At 40.1% G+C, this 17290-nt stretch overlaps 2 pseudogenes; both read right to left on the bottom strand.

The window, feature by feature from the left end:
* Nucleotides 1-12050: 12050 nt before the first annotated feature.
* Nucleotides 12051-13095, bottom strand: LOC103003570 (AP-2 complex subunit beta-like; annotated as a pseudogene).
* A 471-nt stretch (nucleotides 13096-13566) lies between these two features.
* LOC103019005 (thymosin beta-4-like) lies at nucleotides 13567-14223 on the bottom strand (annotated as a pseudogene).
* Between the last annotated feature and the right edge of the window lie 3067 nt (nucleotides 14224-17290).

The following is a 17290-nucleotide window of genomic DNA, read 5'->3' as shown; positions in this document are numbered from 1 at the left end:
CAATACCCAACTTCCAACACTGTATAGATCATTCGGACAGAATATCAATCAGGAAACATTGAACTTGAACACACACTTGATATCAAATGAACCTAACAGACATATACAGTACATTCCACTCAACAGCAGCAAAATTTCCATTCTTCTTAAGTACACATAGAACATTTCCTAGGGTAGATCCTATGTTAAGCCACAAAACAAGTCTTCAAAAATCCAAGAATATTGAAATCATATCAAGGATCATTTCCAAACACAATGGTATGAAACTGAAATTCAATATTAAAAAGAATAATTGAAAATTCAAGAACACTTAGAAATTGAACAATAAGCTCCTGAATAGCCAATGCATACAGGAATAAATCAAAAGGGGAATTTTTTAAAAAATCTTAAAGCAAACAAATTTAGAAACACAAAGTACCTAAATTTATGGAATACAGGAAAAACAATGCAATTCAAAGAGTTATGTTTACAGTAATAAATGCATATATTTTAAAAGAATTCTTGAGAGGGGATTAAGATGAAAGAGTAGGAAGATACTGAGCTCCCCTCCTGCCATGGACACACCCAAATTACAACAACTTACACGGAAATTATCTCTGAGAATGACCTGAAGACTAGCAGGGAAGGTTTCCCACAACTAAAGATATAAGGAAGGAGAAACCACAAGGCAGGTGGGAGGACTGGAAACACAGTCTAGTTGGAACCTACACCTCGAGCACAGTGACCCACAGCTGGAAGATACCACAATTGCATAGGTCCTCCACACGGAGGGAAGGGTCTGAGCTCTGCATCAGGCTGCTCAGCCCAGGGTTCCTGCACTGGGAAGAAAAGAACACAGCAGGTCTGGCTTTGAAAACCTGCAGGGCTTACTTTCAGGAAAGCTGGAGGCTAAAGAAAACTGAGACTTTGCTCTCACAGGGCACACACACATCTCACACGTTCTCAGTCCCTGTGCAGAGCCAGCAGTGTGAAAGACACCTGGGTCAGACCCACTTGCTAATCTCGGAGAGTTTCTTGGAAAGGCAAGAGGCAGCTGGAACTCCCGCTAGGAACTGAGACATTGGCAAGCAACATTTTAGAGTCTTCCCTGGAACTTATTAGAATCAGGGGCCTGTCCATCTACCACTATGCCCATAGCACTCCTGCACCACAAGGCCTCACAACCAGACACACTGGGGGCCTACCCTGTCCACCTGTGCACCCGGAGCACCACACAGCCACCCGTAACGGAGGGCTGCCTTGGTTACCAGCACACCCACGGCAATTCCATACTGCAGGGCCTCATAGTCATTTATGCCAGGGTCCAACACCGCCTACCAGCTTGTCCACAGTAGTTGGCCCTGCCATAAGATGAAGGTGTGTGCATCCCACACAAGGGACATCCCTGGAGCATGTGGCTCTGCTGGCCAGAGGACAATGTGCTGGGGGGGCCATATCAGTCATCTCCTATGTAAGGCCACTTCTCCGAGACCCGGGAATGTAACAACCTGAACCTACAAAGAGAATTAGGAAACACAAGGAAATAGAGGAATATGTTACAAATGAAGTAACAAGACACAACATCAGACAAAGAACTGAATAAAACAGGGATAAGCATTCTAGCCGATAAAAAAAGTGTTCACAGTAATGATTATAAAGATGCTCACCCAAGTCAGGAGAAGAATAGATGGACATAGTGAGGATTTCAACAAAGAGTAATAAAATGTCAAAAAGAACCAAACAGCTGAAAAATACAATAAATGAGATTAAAACACACACACACACACACACACACACACACACACACACGAGGGAAGCAACATTATATTATATATTATATGATACAGAAGAACAGATCAGTGAAATGGAAAACAGAGTAGTGAAAACCACCCAAGCTGAATAGCACAAAGAAAAAAGAATTAAGACTATAGGTAAAGGGACCTCTGAGACAACATCAAGAATATTCACATGAGCATTACAGGGGTCCCAGAAAGAGGAGAAGAGAGAAAGAGGCAGAGAACATATTAGAGGATATAGTAACTGATAACTTTCCTAACCTGGGGAAGGAAACACACATCCAGGTCCAGGAAACACAGAGTCCCAAACAAGATGAAGACAGACAGGTCCACACCAAGACATATTTTAAAGTGCCATAAATTTAAGGTAAAGAAGGATCATAGAAGCAGTGAAATAAAAGCATCTAGTTATGTTCAAGGTATTCCCATAAGACTGTCAGCTGACTTTTCAGCAGACTTTGCAGACTAGGAAGGAATGACAGGATATATTCAATGCGCTAAAAGGAAAAAGCCTACAACAAGAATACTCTACCAGCAAGATTATGATTCAGAATTGAAGGAGAGGGCTTCCCTGGTGGTGCAGCGGTTGAGAATCTGCCTGCCAATGCAGGGGACACGGGTTCAAACCCTGGTCCGGGAAGATCTCACATGCCGCGGAGCAACTACGCCTGTGTGCCACAACTACTGAGCCTGTACTGTAGAGCCCGTGAGCCACAACTACTGAAGCCCATGCCCCTAGAGCCCGTGCTCCACAACAAGAGAAGCCACCGCAATGAGAAGCCCACACACCGCAGTGAAGAGTAGCCCCCGCTCGCCGCAACTAGAGAAAGCCTGCGTGCAACAACGAAGACCCAATGCAGCCAAAAATAAATAAATAAATAAATTTATGGAAAAAAAAGAATTGAAGGGGAGATCAGGAGTTTCCCAGACTAGCAAAAGCCAAAAGAGTTCATCCCTAATAAAGCAGCCTTATAAGCAATGTTGAAGGAATTTACTTAAGCTTAAAAGAAGTCTCACTAATTATTGATAGGAAGAAGAAAACAAACAAAAGTAAAAATCTCACTGCAAAAAGTATACATAGAGTAAGGGTAGTAGATCAAAGACTTAAGCTTCTGTAAAGAATAAAAGACAATAGTAGTATGTTTTTTTAAAAAGAGAGGGCCCAAACAAACCAGAAATGAGAGATGAAGTTACAACAGACACCACAGAAATACAAAGTATCCTAACAGATTACGACAAACAATTATACACCAACAAATGGGACAACCTAGAAGAAGTGGATAAATTCCTAAAAACATAAATCTTCCAAGACTGAGTTAGCAATAAATAAAAAATCCAAACAGATCAATTACTAGAAATGAAATCAATCAATAATCAAAAAACTCCCAATAAATAAATGCCCAGGACCAGGTGGCTTTACTAATAAATTGTACCACACATTTAAAGGACAGTTAACATCCTTCTCAAGCTATTTCAAACAACTGATGAAGGAGTGCTTCCAAACTTATTTTCTGAGGCCAGCATCACCTATATATGAAAACCAGATAAACACACTACCAAAAAAGGTAAATTACAGGCCAATAGCCCTGATGAACATAGATGCAAAAACCCTCAACAAAATATTAGTGAACTGAATTCAACAATACACTAAAAGAACCATACACCATGATCAAATGGATCATCTCAGCAATGCAGGAATGACTCAGTCTATGCAGATCAATTAAGTGACACACCAGATTAGCAGAAAAAAGGATAAAATCATATGATCAACTTCATACCTCCAGCAAAGGATTTGGCAAAATTCGACAAAATTCAACATTTGAATTATGATAAAAAACTCTCAACAAGGTGGGTATAGAGGCAACATACCTTTTTATAATAAAGGACAGGGACTTCCCTGGCAGTCCAGTTGTTGGGAATTTGCGATTCCACTGCAGGGGGTGTGGGTTCAATCCCTGGTCAGGGAACTAGGGTCCCCCATGCTATGCGGTGTGGCTTGAATGAATGAATGAATGAATAAAGGGTATATATGACAAAAGGAGACCTAACACCATAGTTAATTGTGAAAAGCAGAAAGCATCTCCTCTAAGAACATGAACAAGACAAGGACGCCTACTCTCACCACTTTTATTCAACACAGGATTAATAGTTGTAGCCACAGCCAAAAGACAAAAATAAAAATACAAAATAGGATCTAACTTGTAAAGGAAGTAAAACTGTCACTGTTTGCAGATGACATGATAATATGTAGAGAAAACCCTAAAGATCTCACCAACAAATTATTAGCATAAATAAACTCAGTAAATTTGAAGTATACACAATTTTTTTCTTTTTTTAATTAACTTTTTTGGAGTATAGTTGCTTTACAATGTTGTGTTAGTTTCTACTATACAGCAAAGTGAAGCACCTATACGTATACATATATCCCCTCTTTTCTGGATTTCCTTCCCATTTAGGTCACCACAGAGCACTGAGTAGAGTTCCCTGTGCTATACAGTAGGTTCTCATTAGTTATCTATTTTATACATAGTATCAATAGGGTATATCTGTCAATCCCAATCTCCCAATTTCTCCCATCCCCCCTTTTCCCCCCTTGGTGTCCATATGTTTGTTCTCTACATCTGTGTCTCTATTTCTGCTTTGCAAATTAGATCATCTATAGCATTTTTCTAGATTCCACATATGTGTGTTAATATACGATATTTGTTTTTCTCTTTCTGACTTACTTCTCTCTGTATGACTCTCTCTAGGTCCATCCACGTCTCTACAAATAACCCAATTTCGTTCCTTTTTATAGTTGAGTAATATTCCATTGTATATATGTACCACATCTTCTTTATCCATTACTCCATTGATGGACATTTAGGTTGCTTCAATGTCCTGGCTATTGTAAATAGTGTCACAGTGAATATTGGGGTGCATGTGTCTTTTTGAATTATGGTTTTCTCTGGGTACATGCTCAGTAGTGGGATTGCTGTATCATAACGTAACTCTATTCTTAGTTTTTTAAGGAACCTCCATACTGTTCTCCATAGTGGCTGTATCCATTTATATTCCCACCAACAGTGCAAGAGGGTTCCCTTTTCTCCACACCCTCTCCAGCATTTATTGTTTGTAGATTTTTTTTTGGCTGCTTTGGGTCTTCGTTGCTGCACGCGGGCTTTTCTCTAGTTGCAGCGAGTGGGGGCTACTCTTCGTTTTGGTGCACGAGATTCTCATTGTGGTGGCTTCTCTTGTTGTGGAGCATGGGCTCTAGGTGCATGGGCTTCAGTAGTAGTGGCATGCAGGCTCAGTAGTCGTGGCTCGTGGGCGCTAGAGCACAGGCTCAGTAGTTGTGGTGCACGGGCTTAGTTGCTCCACGGCATGTGGGATCTTCCCAGACCAGGGCTCAAACCCGTGTCCCCTGCATTGGCAGGCGGATTCTTAACCACTGCACCACCAGGGAAGCCCTGTAGATTTTTTTGATGATGGCCATTCTGACCAGTGTGAGGTGATACCTCATTGTAGTTTTGATTTGCATTTCCCTAATAATTAATGGTGTTCAGCATCTTTTCATGTGCCTGTTGGCCATCTGTAAGTCTTCTTTGGAGAAATGCCTATTTAGGTTTTCCACCCATTTTTTTTTTTAATTTTATTTATTTATTTATTTATTTATTTATTTATTTATTTATGGCTGTGTTGGGTCTTCGTTTCTGTGTGAGGACTTTCTCTAGTTGCGGCAAGTGGGGACCACTCTTCATCGCGGTGCGCGGGCCTCTCACTATCGTGGCCTCTCCCGTTGCGGAGCACAGGCTCCAGACGCACAGGCTCAGCAGCTGTGGCTCACGGGCTTAGTCGCTCCGCGGCATGTGGGATATTCCCAGACCAGGGCTTGAACCTGTGTCCCCTGCATTGGCAGGCAGATTCTCAACCACTGGGCCACCAGGGAAGCCCCTCCACCCATTTTTTGATTGGGTTATTTGTTTTTTTGATATTGAGCTACATGAGCTGTTTGTATATTTTGGAGAGTAATCCTTTGTCAGTTGCTTCATTTGCAAATATTTTCTCCCATTGTGAGTGTTGTCTTTTCGTCTTGTTTATAGTTTCCTTTGCTGGGCAAAAAAGTTTTTAAGTTTAATTAGGTCCCGTTTGTTAATTTTTGTCTTTATTTTCATTGAAGTATATGCAATTAGTATACAGAAATCTGTTATTTTTCTCTGCACTAATAACAGTCAGAGAAATTAAGAAAAAAAAATTTACAATTGTACCAAAAATAATAAAATACCTGGAAATAAATTTAACCACAGAGGTGAAATATTTATATATTAAAAATTATAAGACATTGATGAAGGAAATTGAAGATGACACAAATAAATGAAAAGATATCCCATGCTCTTGGATCGGAAGAATTAATCTTTTTAAAATAGCCCTATTACTCAAAGCAACCTACAGATTTAAAGCAATCCCTATCAAAATACCCATGACATTGTTCACAAACAGAACAAATAATCGCCAAATAAATATAGAACCACAAAATACCCACACTGCCAAAGCAATCCTGAGAAAAAAAGACCAAAGCTGGAGATAGCATGCTCCCTGACTACAATAATCACAAAAACAGACACATAGATCAAGGGAATAGAATAGAGAGCCCAGAAAGGAACCCACACACTTATGGTGAATAAATCTACCACCAAGGAGGCAAGAATATACAATGGAGAAAAGACAGTCTCTTCAATAAGTGGTGTTGGGAAAACTGGAGGGCTACATGTAAAATAATGAATTTAGAACATTTCCTCACACCAGACACAAAATTCAAAATGGATTAAGGACCTAAAGGTGATACACCAAACCCTAAAACTCCTAGGAGAGAACATAGGCAGAACACTCCTTGACATAAATTGTAGCGATATTTTTTGGGGATCTGGCCTCTAAGGCAAAAGAAATAAAAGCAAAAATAAACAAATGGAAGCTAAATAAAGTTTAAGAGCTTTTGCACAGCCATGAAAACCATCAATAAAATCAAAATTCAAAGTGCAAAGTGTAAGAAAATATTTGTAAACGATATGACTGACAAAAGGTTAATATCTAAAATATATAAATGGTTCATACAACTCAATATCACAAACACAAAAAATGAACAACACAATCAATAATGGTCAGAAGACATGAATAGACATCTTTCCAAAGAAGATACAGATGGCTAAAAGGCAGATGCAAAGGTGCTCAACATCACTAATTATTAGAGAAGTTCAATTCAAAACAACCATGAGATATCAACCCCACACCTGTCAAAATAATCCTCATCAAAATGTCTATAAATACCAAATTATGGAGAGGATGTGGAGAAAAGTGAACCCTTGTACACTGTGGGTAGGATTGTAAATTGCTGCAGGCACTATGGAAAATAGGATGGAGGTTTCTCAAGAAGGTAAAAATAGAACTACCATATGATCCATCAATAACTCTCCTGGGTACCTATCTAGGAAAGAAATGAAAACAATAATTCCAAAAGATACATAAACCCCAATGTGTATAGCAGCACTATTGACAATGGCCAAGATACGAAAGCAACCAAAATGCCCATGAACAGACAAATGGATAAAGAAGATATAGTATATATGTACAATGGGATATTACACCGCCATAGAAAGAATGAAATTCTGCCATTTGCAGCATTGTGGATGGACTCGAGAATATTATGCTTAATGAAGTAAGTCAGAGAAAGACAAATATTGTGTGATATCATTTATATGTGGAATCTAACAATAATATAAACGAATATATATGTAAAACAGAAACAGACTCACAGATCTGTAAACAAACTAGTGGTTACCAGTGGGGAGAGGTAAGGGGGGGAGGGAAAAATTAGAGGTATGGGATTAAGAGGTACAAACTACTATGTATAAAATAGATAAGCAACAAAGATATATTGTATAGGACAGGGAATTATAGCCATTCTCTTGTAAAAACTTTTAGTCAAGTGTAATCTGTAAAAAATCCCAGATCACCTGAGACTGATATAGTATTGTAAATAAACTATAATTTTCAAAAATAAAAACAATTGGATAGAGGATCTGAATACACATTTTGCCAAAAACAAAACAAACAAACAAAAAGATGGCTAAAAGGCACATGGAAACATGCTCAACAGCACTAATCATCAGGAGGGAAATGCAAATCAAAACCACAAAGAGATCACCTTACTGGTGTCAGAATGGCTATCATCAAAATGACAACAATTAATAAGTGTTGCTGAGGATGTGGAGAAAAGAGCACTCACCTGTACTGTGGCTAAGGATGTAAGTCAGTGCAGCCACTACTGAAAACATTACGGAGGGTTCTGAAAACATAAAAAAATAAAACTACCATATGAGTTAGAAATTCCACGTATGGTTATTTATCCAAAGAAAACAAAACAAAGCAAAAAACTAATTTAAAGAGATACATGCACCCCTGTTTTCATTGCAACATAACTTACAATAACCAATATATGGTAGAAACCTAAATGTTCAATGATAGACAAATGGATAAAAAAGTGATATATATATATATATATATATATATACACACACACATACATGTATACACATACATACATATGAATATACACAACGCACATACACATACACATATATATACATGTATCTATACACATATGTAGATATATATTCATATACAGATACATATATGTATATATGTGTATATAAATGTACATATACAGTTATATATTATATATTACTCAGCCATAAAAAGATAAAATCTTGCCATTTTTGACAACATGGATGGACCTAGAGAGTATTATGCTCAGTGAAGTAAGTCACATAGAGAAAGACAAATACCACATGATCTCACTTACATGTGTAATCTAAAAACAAAACAAACACAACAAAACCAGTCTTACAGACACAGTGAACAAATTTGTGATTGCAAAAGGGGAGGTGAGTGGGTCTTGGACAAGACAGGTGAAGGGGTATAAGAAGTACAAAATTCCAGTTATATGATAAAAATTGACAAGAATTTAATATACAGAATAAAGAATATGGTTCATGATATTGCAGTAACTGTGGATGGGGACAGATGGTTACTAGACTCATCAAGGTGATCGTTTTGTAGTATAATTAAATGCTGAATCATTATGTTGTACATCTGAAACTAATGTAATATTATATGCCAACTATTCTTCAATTTAAAAAAAAGAAAGAAAGAAAAAGAATGCATGCCCTGACAGCATTTCACCTGAGCCATTTCTTGGGAGTGTGTTTATAATGAACAGCCTTGAGGAATGAGCTAATGTGTCTCCCTCAGACAAACAGGAACCTGCTAACCTCTCATTTTAAAAGCAGTGGAGTCCTCAAACTCAGTGTTCCTCAGTGTAACACAACCGAGTCCATACGTAGCACTCAACTGGATCCCTCTCTGTCATCCCAGTGGGAACTGGGGTGTGGGGAAGGAGAACCAATACAATATTATGCTCATGCTTGCTGTGCCATAAGTAATAAAACCTTTTGTCTCTGAAAAAAACCTCAGTTAAAGAACCTAAATTTACAATTAAAGGAACTAGGAAAAGAACAAACTAAGCCCAATATTAGCAGAATGAAATAAATAATAAGGATTAGAGCAGTTATAAAAGTAATAGAAGGACCTACTGTCTAGCACAGGGAACTCTACTCAATACTCTGTAGTGATCTATATAGGAAAAGAATCTAAAAAAGAGTGGATATGCATATAACTGATTTACTTTACTGAACACAACATTGTACATCAACTATACTCCAATAAAAATTAAAAATAAAGTAATAGAGACTACAAAAACAGTAGAAGGGGGCTTCCCTGGTGGCGCAGTGGTTAAGAATCCACCTGCCAATACAGGGGACACGGGTTCAATCCCTGTTCCGGGAAGATCCCACATGCCGCGGAGCAACTAAGCCTGTGCACCACAGCTACTAAGCCCTCGCGCCTAGAGCCTGTGCTCCGCAACAAGAGAAGCCACCTCAATGAGGAGCCCACGCACCACAACGAAGAGTAGCCCCCGCTCGCCGCAACTGGAGAAAAGCCTGCGTGCAGCAACGAAGACCCAACACAGCCAAAAATAAATAAATAAATTTTAAGAAAAACAGACAAGGGCACGATGAGAAAAGTAGAGATCAACATTCCTGAATAACGTAGATGAAATATACTCAAAATACTGGCAAACTAAATTCAGCAGCACATTGAAGGGATTCATTCACCATGATTAGGTGGGATTTATGCCTGTATGCAAGGATGGCTCAATGTATGCAAATCAATAAATGTGATAGGGCTTCCCTGGTGGCGCAGTGGTTGGGAGTCTGCCTGCCAGTGCAGGGGACACGGGTTCGAGCCCTGGTCTGGGAAGATCCCACATGCCGCGGAGCAACTAAGGCCGTGAGCCACAACTACTGAGCCTGCGCATCTGGAGCCTGTGCTCCGCAATGGGAGAGGCCGCGACAGTGAGAGGCCCGTGCACCGCAATGGAGAGTAGCCCCCGCTCGCTGCAACTAGAGAAAGCCCTCACACAGAAACGAAGACCCAACACAGCCAAGGATAAATAAATAAATAAATAAATTTTTTTAATGTGATATATTACATTAAGAGAATAAAGGGAAAATATCATATTAATAGATACATGAACATTATTTGACAAAATCCAACTTCCTTTCATGATAAAGATTGTCAAGAAATTAGTTATAGAAGGAATATACCTCAACACATTAAAAGTCATATGACAAGCCCAAAGCTAACAGTCCCAAAAGTGTTTCTCCTAAGTTTCAGCCAAGACAAGGTTACCAATTCTTGCCCCTTCTATTCAAAGTAGTACTGGAATTCCTAACCAGAGCAAGTAGGCAAGAAAAATAAAGTAAATCCAAGTCATAAAGGTAAACCTAAATTTTCTGTTTGCAGATGACATGTTTTTATATCTACAAAAATCTAAAAATGCCACTTCCAAAAAACTGTTCAAACTAATAAATAAAACGAGTAAGCGGCATGACACAAAATCAACATATAAAAATCACTTGTGGTTCTGTATACTAACAACAGAAACTATCAGAAAAGGTTTTTAAAAAAGTCCCATTTACAATAGCACCGAAAAGAATAAAATATTTAGGAGTAAAGTTAACCAAGAATGTAAAAGAGCTGTACACAGCAAACTATAAAATATTGATGAAAGAATGTGAAGAAGACACAAATAAATGGAACAATCGCCCATATTACTAGATTGAATAAATGAACATTGTTAAAAATGTCCATACTATCCAAATGTCCAAAGCAATCCTGAGCACAAAGAGCAAAGCTGAAGGCATCACGCTTCATAATTTCAAACTATACTACAAAGCATAGTAATCAAAGCAGTATGGTCACAGTACAAAAACAGACATATAGAACAATGGAACGAAATAGAGACCTCAGAAATAAATCCACATATTTACAATCAATTGATCTTTGACAAAAGTGCCAGGAATATACAATGAGAAAAGGATCTTCTCTTCAGTAAATTCTTGGGAAACTGAATATTCACAAGCATAAGGAAGAAATTAGACTTGAATCTCACACTGTATACAAAAACTAATTCAAACTGGTTTAGAGAATTAAATAGAAGATCCAAAACTGTAAAGTTACTAGGAGAAGATATACGGGGGAAAAAATTTCTTGACACTGCAATGGGCATTGTATTTTTAGATGTGACCACAAAAGCACAGGCAGCAAAAGCAAAAAAAAAAAATTGAAAAACAGATTGCATTAAACTATAAAGCTTTGAACAGCAAAGGAAACAATTTACAGTGAGCAGAGTGTACCTACAAAATGGGGAAAATATTTGAAAATCCTCTCTAATATGTATAATAATGCTCAAGCAATTGAGTAGAAAAAACACAACAAATAACCTTATTTTTCTTTCAGGGACACTTTTCCTTGCTTTAATATATTTTGTCTTTTGCTGCTTTTGAAGCAAGCTCTCAATTACAAAATATCAAACTACAGTCAAAAATGCCAACCACTGGCACAAGATGGAGAAGCCCACAAGTAAGGACAGACAGCAGCCGGTGGCAAGAGGTGGGAAGTGATTGAAGCTGTGGCTACAAATGCTCAAGTGTCGGATAGCTAAAACTATCCAAAAGGTTGTGCCCTAATATTAGCACAGGTCAGACCCGTCACTACCTTAGCGGGTGGCATCGGTGTGTTTAGGTTCAGATTCCACACGGCAATACAGTTTCTTCCGGTTAAGATTTCTTGGCTTGCACCAATCACAGGATGGCCTGAGGGCACCGGACCAGTCTATTAGTTTTTCAAAACACTGTCGTAGACCTGATAGATGTACTGGAAGGCTTCAGGAGCTAGCTCTACACTTCGGCGACAGTGTGTAATTTAGGGTTTCTGGCTGGCTATGGAGCTGAGCCAAAACCCAAATGCCATTAGTTAGTCAGGGATTGGTACAGAATGTCCTGTCCTTCCACATTCCTCTTGGCAATAGTATAAACGTTGTTGTTTTGCAATTTGTTGGAAACAGTGTCAGCATTTAAATGACTTTCCTTGGCCCGCGCACCGCGATGAAGAGCGGTCCCCGCACCGCGATGAAGAGTGGCCCCCGCTTGCCGCAACTGGAGAAAGCCCTCGCACGAACCGAAGACCCAATACAGACAAAAATAATAAACAAATAAATAAATAAATAAATAAAAGAAAATCCTTTAAAAAAATAAAAAAAAAAAAATAAATGACTTTCCTTAATCTGAAACTGAAGTTCATTTTCATTGGGAATATCCTTCCATGTTGCAAGGAAGATCTGGCGTTTCATCTTCAAAAAACATATTGAGTGGGATGAGGCAGCTGAAGTAGAAGACATCACTATTGTTTTTCACAGCTACCTGCAGGTTGTTCAGAGGTTCTATCTTCATGACTGGGTCCAAGGTGTGGAGAGGCAGGGAGATATCAATGCTCTGGTTTGATATCAGTGGTGTAGGGATGGCCAGAGGAGTGCTGGGGATGACACCAAAGTTATTCTTGTTAAACTGAATTGCCAAGTCTATCATGTGCTACAGAGCTTTCTTTATGAAGTTCATTTCCATATAGATGTGCCCTTGGCAGTGAGTCAATGTTCCTGAAATCTCCAAGCCTTTAGCCTTTACTGCAGGCAGCCAGACAGCCTTAGGAGCCCCACCAGATATCCACCAGATGCCATGACTATCCCCATAGAGAGTTCACGTTGGTTATTCAGACCACTGCTGACCACAGCAGGAGTAGGTGAAGGAGCAAAGGTTGCAGGCACTGGTGCTGGGGTGAAGGATTGTCCCACCAGACTATGTAGCCCTCCCACCAAGCGGTCCATCTTTTTGAATTATACTTCTGTCTGGATATAAGCCCAGGAGAGGGGTTGCTGGATCATATGGCAACTCTATTTTTATTTTTTTGAGGAACCTTCATACTGTTTTCTATAGTGACTGCACCAATTTACATTCTCACCAACAGTGTAGAAGCATTCCCTTTTCTCCACACCCTCTGCAGCATTTATTTGTAGACTTCTAAATGATGGCCATTCTGACCAGTTTAAGGTGATACCTCACTGTAGTTTTGATTTGCATTTCTCTAATAATTAGCAATGGTGAGTATCTTTTCATGTGCCTATTGGCCATCTGCATGTCTTCTTTGGAGAAATGTCTAGTTAGGTCTTCTGCCCATTTTTTTGATTGGGTTGGTTTTTTTTGTGATTCAGTTGTATGAGCTGTTTGTATATTTTGGAAGCCCTTGTAGCTTGCATCATTTGCAAATAGTTGCTCCCATTTCATAGGTTGTCTTTTCATTTTCTTTTTTTTCAGGTTTTAAAACTTTTTATTTGCATATTAAAAAAATTGTGCATTCCAATAATTAAAATCATTTGAACAACAACAAAAAAAAATGGCACTCTGATTAAACTGCATTTTACAGCCCGCAGGACACCTTGGACCAGCTTGCTCTTTACTCTAGATTTCACTGTCGTCCCACCCAGCCTCCTTCCTTCACCAACATGCAAGATCTTTTCCTTCCCTGCCAGCCAGACAGGCGGGTGGGAGGCAGGTGCGGCGTTCGTTGTCAGTAGTTCTCCATTCTTTGATGTGAAAAGGGACAGCACAGTCATTTAAACTTGATCCAACCTCTTTGCATCTTACAAAGTTAAACAGCTAAAAGAAGTAAAATAAGAAGGCAATGCTCGTGGAATGTACAGTGCATACTGGCGGCGCACGCCTCATTACGACTCGCCTGCTTGCTTCTCCTGTTCAATCGCTGCGACTTTCTTGTGAAGGCAGTGGATTTTTCTCTCTCGTTTCTGTTTTCTTCAGTTTCGACTTATCAAATTTCTCAATCTCAGCCATATCGGGTTTGTCAGACATGGCTGCAGAGGAAGCGGAGCGAGTTGCGAGCCAGCAAAGTAAGGTCTGCTCAGTGGTCGCCGCCGAGTGCCTCTTTTCGTTTTCTTTATGGTTTCCTTTGTTGTGCGAAAGCTTTTAAGTTTGTAAAGGTCCCATCTGTTTATTTTTCTTTTATTTCCATTGCCTTGGGAGAATGATCTACAAAAACATTGGCACAACTTATGACAGAGAATGTTTTGCCTATGTTCCCTTCTACAAGTTTTATGGTGTCATGTGTTATATTTAACTCTTTCAGCCATTTTGAGCTTATTTTTTTGCATGGTGTGAGGGTATTTTCTAACTTCAGTGGTTTACCTGTGCCTCTCCAACATTCCCAATACCACATGCTGAAGAGACTGTCTTTTTTCCCATTGTATATTCTTGCCTCCTTTGTCGAAGATTAATTGGCCATTGGTGTGTGGGTTTATTTCTGGGCTCTCTAGTCTGTTTCAGCAATCCATATGTCTGTTTCTGTGCCAATCTCATGCTGTTTTGATTATTGTAGCTTTGTAGTATTCTCTGAAGTCTGGAAGCATTATGTCTCCTGCTTTGTTCTTTTTCCTCAGGATTGCTTTGGCAATTCTGGGTTGTTTATGGTTCCATATAAATTTTACGATTCTTTGTTCTAGTTCTGTGGAAAATATCATGGGTAAATTGATAGGGATGGCATTAAATCTGTAGATTGCTTTGGGTCCAATGGCCATTTTAATAATATTTCTTCCAATCCAAGAGCATAGGATATCCTTCCATTTCTTTGAATCCTCTTCACTTTCCTTTATTAATGTTTTATAGTTCTCAGCTTATAAGTCTCTCACAACCTTGGTCAGGTTTATTCCCAAGTATTTAATTTTTTTGGATGCAGTTTTAAAAGGGATTTTTTTTCCATTCTGTTTCTGCTATTTCATTGTTAATATAAAGACATGGAACCAGTTTCTGTATTTTAATCTTGTATCCGGCTACCTTGCTGAATCTGTTTATCAGTTCTAGTAGTTTGTGTGTGGAGTCTTTAGGTTCTATATATCGTACCATGTCATCTGCATATAATGAAAATTTTACCTCTTCCTTTCCAATTTGGATACATTTTCTTTCTTTTTCTTGTCTGATTGCCTTGGCTAGACTTCCAATATTATGTTGAATAGAAGTGGTGAGACTGGGCATCCTTGTCTTGTTCCAGATTTTAGTGAGAACGCTAAGTGCTTTTCACCATTAAGTATCATATTGGCTGTGGGTTTGTCATAAATAGCTTTTATTATGTTAAGATATGTTCCCTCTATACCCACTTTCATAAGAGTTTTTATCATAATGGATGGTGAAATTTGTCAAATGCTTTTTCTGAATCTATTGAGATGATCATGTCATTTCTGTCTTTTTTGTTGTTGATGTGGTGTATCACACTGATTGATGTGCATATGTTGAAACATCCTTGTGACCCTAGGATAAATTCAACACGTTCATGGTGTATAATCTTTTTTATGTGTTGTTGGGTTCAGTTTGCCAACATTTTGTTGAGAATTTTAGGTTCTATATTCATCAAAGATTTTGGCCTGTCATTTTCTTTTTTGGTGGTGTCTTTGTCTGATTTTGGTATCAGGGTGATAGTGGCTTCATAGAATGTCTTTGGGAGGCTTCCTTTCTCTTCGATCTTTTGGAAGACTATCAGAAGGCATATGTGGTGACCAGAGCTTGCACTGGATGTTGAATGGGGCCTCCTCTTTGCTCTGTGGTTGACACAGCTCTCTCGGGGGCAGGGTCTGCTCCCTAGTTGTTGGAATAGAAGCCCCCAGGTGTGTTTCTGTGCTGGATTAGAGAGCATAATGAGGTAGGCTGGATTGGAGCACTCCCAATGGGAGGGGAGTCACTGAGCATTCCTCTGCTGGAGTCGTCCACCAGGAAGTGTGCTCTGCATTGCCACCTGTCACCCACAGTGTGGGCTCACAAAGTACACTGTTGTTGGCACTTCCCTCAGCCCCGCCTCAACTGTGGGAATGCAGGCAATCAGCCCTGGTGTCCCTTAGGCACAGTGTTCACAAAGCCACCAGCGCAGATCCGTAGGTGCTAATCCACTGATGTCAGGTTCCAGGACCACAGTAGTCCCACAAATGGACCCACCGTGGCAGCTATGGAAGCAGACTAGACCCCAGCCCAGCCCAGCCTTCATGTGCCCGTGCCCACGAAGCCCACAGCTACTAAGGCTGGACCCATCCCAGCCATGGGAGTGCCCACTGTCCACTCGGATGTCCCACAGGCACTGAGTTTATTAAGCCAGTGGCAGTGGCATAAATCTGCAAACTGCACAGCCATGGGGAGAGGGGTCAGGTATCAGCCCTGCTTCCTAAGTCAGGCAGTACCTGGGGATCCACTCTGATTTCAGCCCCACCTCCATGTGTGGGCAACCTGCTGGCACTTGTGTGCTCCCAGAGGTTGTCGTAGAGGTGGGACCAAGAAAGAGGCTGCTGTGGTGGACCTGCCCCTCCCTTCACCTGCCCCTCAACAATGATGTTTTGCTTCTATGGCCAGCCTGGTCTTCTTCCGCATACACCCCAGGTTGGGCACATACCACACTCCAGCCCCTTCGGGCTGTCTGCGTGTGGCCAAACCCAGCCCACTCCCTCGGTCTGTCCTCTGAAGCCCACGTTTCAGCACCCAAAACCCACACACTCCAGCAGGCACACGTCTTGGGCTGAGGACTGCAGCGAGGGAGCACAGGTCCTCTGTGCAGGTCTCTGTTTTGTCTGCTGCAAACTGACTGCTGCACTCTCCTCCAAGCCTCTGCAGCTCTGTTTCTGTCCCAGCGCACGTCCCCACTGGTGAAGGGGCTTCCCAGGGTGAGGGAAACTGTCCTCTTTCACAGCTCCCTTCCAGGAGGGAGCTGCTGCTGCTGCTGCTGCTTCTTTTTTTCTTTCATCCTATCTCATTACGTGGAGATCTTTCTTGCACGTCTGGGTGTCTGCGATCTTCTGCTGGCATTCAGTAGGTATTCTGTGAGGATTGTTCCACATGTATGTATTTTTTATGTATTTGTGAGAGGAGTGAACTCCACGTTCTTCTGTTCTGCCCTCTTGATTCAACCTCTATATGATTTGTTTGCCTTTTTTCTTCTACTTCAGGAAATCAAATTATCAATGCCTGAAGGAGACT

This window comes from Balaenoptera acutorostrata, chromosome 19, assembly GCF_949987535.1.
Source record: "Balaenoptera acutorostrata chromosome 19, mBalAcu1.1, whole genome shotgun sequence".
Classification (NCBI taxonomy): Eukaryota; Metazoa; Chordata; class Mammalia; order Artiodactyla; family Balaenopteridae; genus Balaenoptera; species Balaenoptera acutorostrata.
Note: the sequence above shows the minus strand (reverse complement) of the source record. Positions and strands in the feature narration are given on the sequence as shown.